Here is a 10,567-nt window from a genome sequence, read left to right on the forward strand (position 1 = left end):
CCACTATGGTCTATACAACCCAAAGATGGAGAGGGAAAGGAAGCATGCTCATCTTCAGGGAAAGAAGACTTGAGAAAATGAAGATTGAAATGGAGAAGAGAATGTTTTAGCAGCAGCTATAAATGTAGTGATCAACATTAAGAGGAGAGCTGATGGGAAGAGAAGGTTTTAATGTTATTTGCTAATAGATAGGTTCCCTTGCGCAAGGGAATTTTCTAGATGGGTAGAAATATGGTCCATTTTATTTTAGGTGGTTGTACTTGGATAGTTGCAATCATCAAAGCTCATGGAAGAAAACATTTAAGATCTTTGTAAATAGTTATATTTTCATTGAAAACAATGTATTTTTTCCATCTAACAAATACATGGAGAGATTAGAAGGTTCCCCTTCACAGAAGGACACCAACGAAATAATAAAGTAGGAATACTTGCATTAACAGTTGTGAATTTGAAGTCTTCATAAGATCATTTAAAATGAGAACTATAATAAGGCAGTAAGAACTAAGATACTACTTTCCAAAGTGGTTGAACAAGTTTACACTCCCACCAATAATGCAGTAAGGTTTCCTTCTGTCCACATCCCCTCCAGCATCTGTTATTATCAGAGTTCTTGATTATAGCCATTCTAACTGGGGTGAGGTGGTATCTCAATGTTGTTTTGATTTGCATTTCTTTTATGGCTAGAGAGGTTGAGCATTTCTTCAAGTGTCTATTGGCCATCCTTCTTTCCTCTTCAGAGAAGTTTCTCTTTAAGTCTTTAGCCCACTTATTTATTGGGTAGTTGTTTCTTTGAGAATTTGTTGTTGGGAGATTTAATTTTTTTAGTTCCAGGTATATTTTAGATATGAGACCCTTGTCCGTTGTATGGCTAGTGAAGATCTCCCAATCCATGAGCTTTCTATTGATCTTGCTAGGTTCCTCAAAAGACTTCACATAGAGCTCCCCTATGACCCAGCAATCCCACTTTTGGGCATTTACCCAAATGATCACAAACAAGACCATACAAAAGCTACCAGCACAGCTATGTTTACTGCAGCATTATTTACCTTAGCTAAGACAAGGAACCAACCCAGATGCCCCTCAGTAGATGAATGGATCAAGAAAGTGTGGTATATATACACAATGGAATTCTATACCTCCATCAGAAAGAATGACATTGCCCCACTTGTTAGGAAATGGAAAGACTTGGAAAAAATATATTATGTGAAGTAAGCCAGGCACAGAGAAACATAGGTCCTATGGTTTCCCTTATTTGCAATTACTAGTACATGTCTGAGACAAGCAGAAATGGTCAGATAAGTTGATGTGAGGCGAAATGAGCCCCAAGATAAGGACTCAAATGTTTTTTCTTTCTTGCGATTGTTTCTAACATATTTATAAGGTGATTTCTTTGTTGCTCTGTATGTCCCTCCCCCACAGTATAACCCCTGCTTTCACTGTATTTGATGTTGGTATAATTTGTGGAGGGGAAGGGAAAATAGGTATACAGGTGGACCCATTGCAACAATGAGATGTACAAGATGTTATGTCAAAAAACGAACTTTACAACTTTGGCCAGGGGGTGGGGGGGGGGCTGGGAAGGGGGAAGCAGGGTGTGGGGGATGGGGGAGATGGGAAGGGATGGGAAGGGGAAACAAAGGAGGAGGCAACAATGCTTTATAAGAAATGTACTCATTACCTTGCCCATGTAATTGTAACCCCTCTGTACAGTATTTTCACAAATAAATACATAAATAAATAAATAAGAACTAAGATACTAAGTCCTAAAGGTGTTTCCAAAAAATTCAATTATTCATTGCAAAGGGGAAAATGATAGTTTGAGCATGGGAAAGAGCAGAGAAAACTTGGCAGATACCATCTTAATCACTTAATCAAAATCAATGCCATCACTAATGGGAGAAATTGGTACTGCATGATTCCTAGGACCCCTAACTACCACAGTGTTCCTATCCAAGGAAGAATTCTGCAATATGGTCTCAAAGGAAAGCATTGAGGGTACTGCTCAAGTAATACCGTGCCTTCGAGGCGAGTGTGAAGTTCTGTGTTAAAGCCCAGTTCTACCATAGCAGAAAGGAATGAAGGAAAGGAAAGAGGGAGGGAGGAAGGGAGAGGAGAGGGAAAAGAAGGAAGGAAAGGAAGGAAAAGAAGTGGAGGGAGGAGGAGGAAAGGAGAGGAATGGAGGAGGAGGGAAGGAAAGAGAGGAGGAGGAAAAAAGAGGAAAGGAGAAAAAAATAAATGAAGGAAGGGCATTGTGCACACCTAAAGACACCGAAGACCTTGAGCAAAATGGCTGCCCTGGAATCTTCACAAAGGCAAAGTCTTTAAAGGGCAAAGAAAAGACCGAGGGAATTTAGGGAGACATTATAATCCTTTTGCTTTAAATCCTGAGGGGAACAGTTGGTAGAATCTGATTCAGGATCTCTGGGGTAAGAATATATGGAAGCTTTTTTGTCCATTCCTGCAATTTTTCTATAAGCTTTGTTATATTTGGAAATATAGCTTAAAGAAAAAGGTACGTTCCTTTTGTGTTTTACTTGAGAGTATTTCCAATGAGATGTGTGTATTTGCTTGTATTTAGGTGCTGGGAATTGGACCTAGGGCCTTGTGCATGCTGTGAACTTGCTCTGCCAATAAGCCACCTACCCAGACTTAAACTATTCGTAAATGGTACCATCTGAGGTCTCAAATTCCATTGGTATCACACCCTAATAACCAATACAACCAGGATTATTTCAATTTTTCCAAAGAGGTCCTCCTTCTTTCTCTCCTTCCCTCCTTGCCTTATACCCTTCCTTCTTCTCTCCCTCCCTCCCCTTCCTCTCTGAGTCTCTGTGTCTCTCTGTCTCCCTCTCTCTTCTCTCTCTCAACATCAACACCTTGCTCCTGTTTGTCAACTACTGAACTTTGGAAAATGATGCAAAATAACAACAGGTACATGAAGAAACAAGCAGATGAAACAGGGAGTCACAGTAGCTTGTGGCTTCTGTTCTTTTTATTTTCTGGCTGGTATATTTCCCCCCTGTTTCTACAGTTAAATTTTAAGATGATGGAAGTTAGTCCACACAATTAATAAATCATGATCATGTTTAAATACTGAGTTCTTTTCCATTTGAATATGTGAGCTACAAACTGTTCCCAGAACCCTTCCAAAGTCACATATGGGTTCAATGAAAAGCCTTTTGGGGATATGAGATAAATTGTACCTTTGACTTCTATCCATATTCTAGTTTGGGATACATGGGACCATTTGTCTCATCTGTTGAATTTGCCATCTTCTTCTTCACATACTTCAACTCACATTCCAAAATCTGACTCCGGATAATAATCAAGCAGCTCACTGGTGTGAGTGGGTGTCAAATGACATTTTCAAGACACATTTAAATATACCACTGAAGATTAATTTGGCAGAGCAAGTGAAAGAACTTGTAAGAGAAAATTGCAAGCCATCTTGGCTAATAAGTGGCTGGTTTGTATTGCTGGAATTTACACTCACTGGAAAAGATTAGCAACTCGTTTATTTAACATTCACCTATTGTGTTACATATTATGTTACAGTACCAAGCAACCTGCTTAGGACTGAGATATTAGACATGCAGATACTTAGTTGAAGAACACATAGCAGCATTTGTCTTACAAGAAATAAGAATCTGTGCTTGAAATTCTTCATGCCTTTATATTCTTTCCTTGTGCAAATTTTAAAGTACAGTATAGAGAGGTAGACTTCAGAGTCCAAGGTTCTACATTCCTGAAACCACATTGCTTCATATGTTCAAAAACTTTATTTACTTAACAAACATAGACTTTGACCTTATCACTAAGCATTTAGTAACAGCTTAGATTTGAAAAGAAATGCTCCCAATATTGTTTCTTTCTAGATTGAAATCCTAATCAACATCTACATGCAAGGCAAATGAAAATATATTGGTTCCTACAATAATAAAATCTAATGATAATGCATTTGCAAAGGGATAAGGAATATATTTCAGGGTTTCACCAAATTGATTAAACATGTCTAGAACATAGTCAGCCTAAGTCAGTACTGAGACACCTCTGTGTGGATACTGGGTTCCTCTACCCATAACTAGTTTTTACCTTTAAAAAAAAAAAAAACTAAGTCGGATGATGGTGGCTCACGCTTGTAATGCTAACTACTCAGGAGGCTGAGATCTGAGGATCACAGTTCAAAGCTAGCCTGGGCAGGAAAGTCTGTGACACTTATCTCCAATAAACTACCAGAAAACTGGAAGTGGTGTTGTGGCTCAAGTGGTAGAACACTCTCCTTGAGCTGAAGAGCTGAGGGACAATGCCCAGGCCCAGAGTTCAAGCCCCAAGACCAACAAAAATAAAATAAAATAAAATATTGGAAAAAAAAAAGAGTACCTATACCTTGTATTTCTAAATTCTTTAATTTTCTAATTTTCTTAATATTGGTTGCACATTCTTTTGTCTGAAAAAAAAGAAAGTGCTCTAGTCTAGAAAAATTGAAATAATTTCTGGGAATAGGGCCTTTTTCTTTTTCTTTTTTTTTTTTTTTTCCGGTCCTGGGACCTGAACTCTGGGTCTGGGCGCTGTCCCTCAGCTCTTCAGCTCAAAGCTAGTGCTCTACCACTTGAGCCATAGCACCACTTCCAGCTTCTTCTGCTTATGTGGTGCTGAGGAATCGAACTCAAGTCCTCATGCATGCAAGGCAAGCACTCTACCACTGAGCCACCTTCCCAGCCCCAGAGCCATTTTAAATTCAGAGGCCCCCAGGTCATGATGACTGCAGTGAGGATCAGGACCTACCGACTATCCAGTCACTGTTTACCTAAGTCAAGTTCAACTCATAAGATTTCACCACACACTTCTCTCTTGCCAAAGAAGCACTACTTCTGTGTTACACAATGCCTAATCTCTTGTGAATTCCACACCCCTACTAAGCCCCTACTGAGCAGTAGTTTGTGATTAATACTGGCATTTCAGAAATAAACAAGACTGCACTATTACCTATAAGATATTCACAGTTTACTAAAACTGAGACGCAAGATTAAAAATTATGTAATAGCAGAAAATGTTCAGTACTGGTGTTTCCTGTCAGGTGAGGTTGTAATAGTAAGGATGGGATTCCCCTTGTCAAAGCCAGGAAGCATGAAACTGCTTGATGTACCCAACAGCTACAAATAGTTGAGTATTTGCAGACCATTTTAGATAAGGAATAGCAAGAAATGGGAGAGTTCTGAACTAGACGACCTAGGCTCTTGTATGCCATGTTCCCAAGATAGAACTCACCATAAAGGCAAAAGAGACAGGTCAGGTTTATATTTTCAAAAGAATATTGACAGAAATATAAAAGAAGTATAGAACTATAGAACAGCAGGGTGAGAGGATAATGCAGGATAAGAGATCAATTGGAAGAAAGAAAACCAGTGTATATTTTACTAGGTAAATTCATGCTTCAATCATCATGGTGTGAATTGTTCTCTCTAAACCAATGGAGCTTTCTGTGGAGCTGGTGAGTGGCAGACATTTCCATGAAATGCATGATGGGAAATTGGACACTTGTGCCTCCAATCATGGTAAATCAGAACCTACTCTGCTATCCTGAAACAAGCATTGGCAGGAAGGATTTCCCCCCCCCTCCCAAAAAAAAACATGGCCTGGTATGACAGAACAACGTAATCCTAGAAAAAAATTAAGGACCAGAGACTGGAGGGAATTCTGCTAGGCAGATTCACCAACCCAGATGTTTAGATCTTAGATTGCAATTAGAGAGATATGCCTACATACACTGATGTCAAGCTATGGAGAAGTATAGAACAAAGTATAGACAAAGTAGGAAAAGGACCATAGTATCTGATTTTTCATAGGATTATTACCAGAACCAGAAATGATGTAAGGAGGAGACCTCCAAAGGGGAGGAGAATGCCCATGTGTGCTAAGTCTGTAATGTTACAAAACAAGAATTTCAGAGCACATCAAGGTACAAAGAAAGCTTGTTAGTATAAGCAAAGAAAGAATAGTACACAACCCAGACAAAGGTACAAGCTTATTTGGTAACAGTGCAATAAGTGCTTTAACACCAGTGGTATTTATGGTAAAAGGAGTTGTATTCCATTCTCTAAGCACAGTGTCAGTGGATATTGTAACTAGGTAGGCAAATATAGATAGCTTCAACCTCTTCTCTTCTTCTAGGATGTTGTACTTCTGTTTTATTTTTCTTTTTACTTTTAAAAATAGTATCAATCGATACACACCCAAAAGTCAATTTCCTCCTTTGGGGTTTGGCTCAGATTTGGCAAGGGATAGGGTTTCCTTTGTTCTGAACACCATACCATTCACATTGTTTTGTAGATTGGGCCCAGGGATATGAAGGTTGGTCTGTTCATGACATCTGGGTTGTTATGACACAGATATTTAACCATCTTCTAAACAAAGGAGAGCTTCTGCCAGACGTTCCCTTCAACACAGGTGTCCATCCTTGAGATACATATTTTCCTTTGCAAACACTCTGATAATCAAAGGAGTCATTTTCTCTAATGTTTTGTTCCCAAGACAAGTGTCTTTAAGATCTCCTTGCTCTGTCCCTAGAATGTACTAATTACTCAGACAAGTGAGCAAGGTCAGGGGCAGAAAACTTATCTTTGTCCTTTATTATTTTTCACTCTTCTTACTGAATAGTATAGCTTTCTGAGGGAGGAAAGGGCTCAAAGCAAAAGAAATAGTGTGTGTGTGTGTGTGTGTGTGTGTGTGTGTGTGTGTGTGTGTGTGTGTGTGTGCTTTGATTCAAGCTATTCATCAATGTAGAGTTTATGGCTGAATTTTTGAATGTTAGCTGTCACTTCTGTGATCTATCTTGCCTCAAGATGAGTCCGTCCAATAAAGGAGATAGATAGATCCATTAGCAAGGAGGTAATGGTGCTATGGTTAAGAATAGAGATTTTAATTATGATGCACTTGGTCTACAACCTTGACTGTCTCTTACTAGCTCTGTCATCATAAGCAAGTAACATTTATATGGTCAAGTCTTTTCTCTAGAGTATGGGCCAAATAAGCTATCTTTCAATGGTTGTCAGGACTAAGTTCACACACACACACACACACACACACACACACACACACACACACACACACAGAATCCTTACAACATTCCTGACTCATAGGGAATGGGTTTTTTTTTGTTTGTTTTTGTTTTTTTTGCTAGTCATGGGGCTTGAACTCTGGGCCTAAGCACTTTCCCTGAGCTCTTTAGTTCAAGGCTAGCACTCTACTACTTGAGCCACAGTGTCACTTCCAGTTTTCTGGTGGTTTATTGGAGCTAAGAGTCTCATGGACTTTCCTGCCCTGGCTAGTTTTGAACCGTGATCCTCAGATCTCAGGCTTCTGAGTAGCTGGGATTACAGGAGTGAGCCACCGGCACACCGCTGAAATTAACTTTTATTTATGATCTTCATACTAATATAAATGTTTCAGATATCTTACATCAAAGTACTTGAAATGCTTACACAAACCATCTAACCTAATAGATCTGAGTGAGACTCAGTGAGTTGGTACTCATTAGGAACAAACACAACAGAACAAAAGGCTAAAAGAAAGAGCTACATGCTGTTCTCTACTGCCAAATATAAGTGGTATTGCAGTAAGCAGTCAAATCTGGAAAGCTTAATGGTTTTCTTTCAGTATGTTGGAGTTTTGTTTTGTTTTATTTGTACTGGTTTGTAAAATCGATAACATTTATGGAGAAAATAAGATATGCATACGTCAAAATCCCCAGCAGGAAGGAGCCAGTAGCTGACGTGTGTTAAATGACCGTTGCTTTATGCAGCTGGGTGCCCAGTCTTTGCCTTGATGGGCAGCAAAGTCACAGGAACTGAAACTTCCTGCAACTCAACAATGCTACTATCTCATCCAAATGACAGCCAGTGATCATCAGAATCCTAACTATTCCTCCTGATCCAGCTAACCATTCCCCCAGCCACATTTCTCAATTCTTGATCCAGTCCTCATGAACAGATCTGGGGTCAGAACCCCCTCTCCTTTGTCCTATTTCAAGTGAAGTCCAAGTCAAGGACAACTTTCAGATGACACGGTTGTGACACTTTGGAACATAAGAAAGAAAACACTAGGATTCTTTTACTTTAGCATCATACACTACTAGAAAAAAAAATAATGAGCAGGGCTGGGTAGAGCATACCTGTAATTCCAGCACTTCGGAAGCTGAGGCAGGTGGACTGCAGCTTTGAGACCAGCCTGGATTATATAGTCATAGCCTGTCTCAAAAAAAAAAAAAAAAAAGGAAGGAGGAAGGAAAAAAGAAAAGGAAGGAGGGAGAGAGGAAGGAAGGAAGGAAGGAAAGTAAGAAAGAAAAAGAGGGAGAGGAAGGGGGGAGAAACATTTGAGAGAAACTGAAGGCAAAGATCAGTATGATCTTATCATGAATATCTTTAAAGGGAATGAGGCTTAATAAATGAGACTAGAATACCAAGAATGCATTTAGTAATGATCTGGTATGGACAAGAACGAGGAAGCAGCTAAAAAAGCTAATGTGACTTCCCATGAAGAACACTGAACAGCTCAGACTTTTTTTTTTTTTTTTTTTTTTTTGGCAGTCCTAAGGCTTGAACTCAGGCCCTGGGCACTGTCCCTGATCTTCATTTGCTCAAGGTTAGCACTCTACCACTTGAACCACTGCACCACTTCTGGCTTTTTCTATGTATGTGGTACTGAGGAATTGAACGCAGGACATCATGCATGCTAGGCAAACACTACCACTAAGCCACATTCCCAGCCCAGTGAGCTCAGACTTTAAAAAATAAAAAGACTGTGTGTTGTAAAAAGAAGGATGGAAGAATAAAACTATCACATGAAAGGACCTAAAAGTGCAACATGAACCAAGTCCACAAAATGTCAGGAACACTGCTGACTAAACTAAATTAAACTAAACTAAATCCAGCATGAGAGAAAGATTGCAAAAGATGCCATTGCAAGCAAGTGGTATGGCGTCAGGAGGGGAAGAGAAGATGGTACTGTGCTTTATAAAGGAAGGGCTAACACACATGGAAATTGTGTTTTTCTCACAATACTGTATCATTTAAATCAATCTTAAGCTGGGCATGGTCGGATACACCTGTAATCCCAGCTATAAGGGAAGGATAAGTAGGAGGATCACAATCTGATGACTGTCTTGGATGTACCAAAAAAACAAAACAAACAACAACAAAAACTAAAGCAAATAAAATGGGAGAGCATATACCACATGATAAGAGTACTTGCCTCACAAGTTTAAACCCAAACACTATTTTTAATGTATAAGACTCTTGATATATATATATTGTATAGTTGCTTTCCTGAAAGGTTAAACCAAATGTATGTTTCTACTTTGTAATATAGGAAGGTGTCCGCATAAAATGTTAGCAGCTGAAAAATACCTCAATCATTGACTTTTTTCTTCTCTTCTGGCTTATCCAGTAAAAGAAATTATACTCACATTGAGAGGAGTAAAATGGGCATAAGAATGGAATAGAAGTTCAACCAGAGAATACTAAGACCATCTAATAGTCCAGAATGAATTTAGGGTCTGACTATCCAGGGAAATGTAATTCATGTGGCAAAAGCTTGAAACTATGACCCTGTGAACATTCTGGTCAGCAATCTGTACAGTACAAGATGTTAATAACATGTACATTTTATCTGAAAATATGTACAGTTATATTATGCTATTAAGAACATATATAAAAACAAATGCTGGCAAAACATTGAGTGGTTGAATTGGGAGAAGTTTTACTCTTGTTGTTCTCTGTTTTTAGGCCATAGGTGATTTGTTTGCAGCAGTTTTATGGTAGGAAAAAAATGGAATTTTCAAAACCAATAAACAGGAGAGATGCCTCAGCATGCAGGAAGAAAAGCAATGGATCCTGATGCAGAACCCCAGCAAGTGCCACATAAATCTACAGCTCAATATCAGAAGCTGCTACCAGATGGCTTCTGAACATTTAGATGAATGTGAGTGATCACTGAAAAACAACATTGCCTCCTTCACGTGGGTAGAAGCTTACAATAAATTAATCCTCATTCTGTGTTAGACATAACTATTAGGCTCATAGATAAGAAAGAATGCTCTAATTATAATACCTCCCTCTCTCTCTCTGTCTCTGTCTCTGTCTGTCTCTCTGTCTCTGTCTCTGTCTCTCTCTCTCCTTTGTGTGCTCACCCTGGGGCTTGAACTCAGGGCCTGGGCACTATCCTTGAGTTTTCTGCTCAAGGTTTGCACTCTATCACTGGAGCCATAGCTCCACTTCCAGCTTTTTTTTGAAGTTCATTGAAGATAAAAGTCTCATAGACTTTCCTGCCTGTGCTGGCTCAGAAGCACAGCTCTCAGATCTCAGCCTTCCAAGTAGAGCTAAGATTACTTACTGGCTTATTTATTGGTATCTTTGGAAGCAAAATACTAAATTGTGCACTAGAATGTAAAACTACTGGTAAATCTGGAAGCTTTTGTATAAATTATATGTGGAAATTCACTCAATAGTAAAATAAAAAACAACCAAACTCCATGGGGTTTTATGAATGCTACCTGGTATTGATATATGAA

This window comes from Dipodomys spectabilis, unplaced genomic scaffold (assembly GCF_019054845.1).
Source record: "Dipodomys spectabilis isolate Male_0828 unplaced genomic scaffold, ASM1905484v1 ptg000329l, whole genome shotgun sequence".
Taxonomy (NCBI): domain Eukaryota; kingdom Metazoa; phylum Chordata; class Mammalia; order Rodentia; family Heteromyidae; genus Dipodomys; species Dipodomys spectabilis.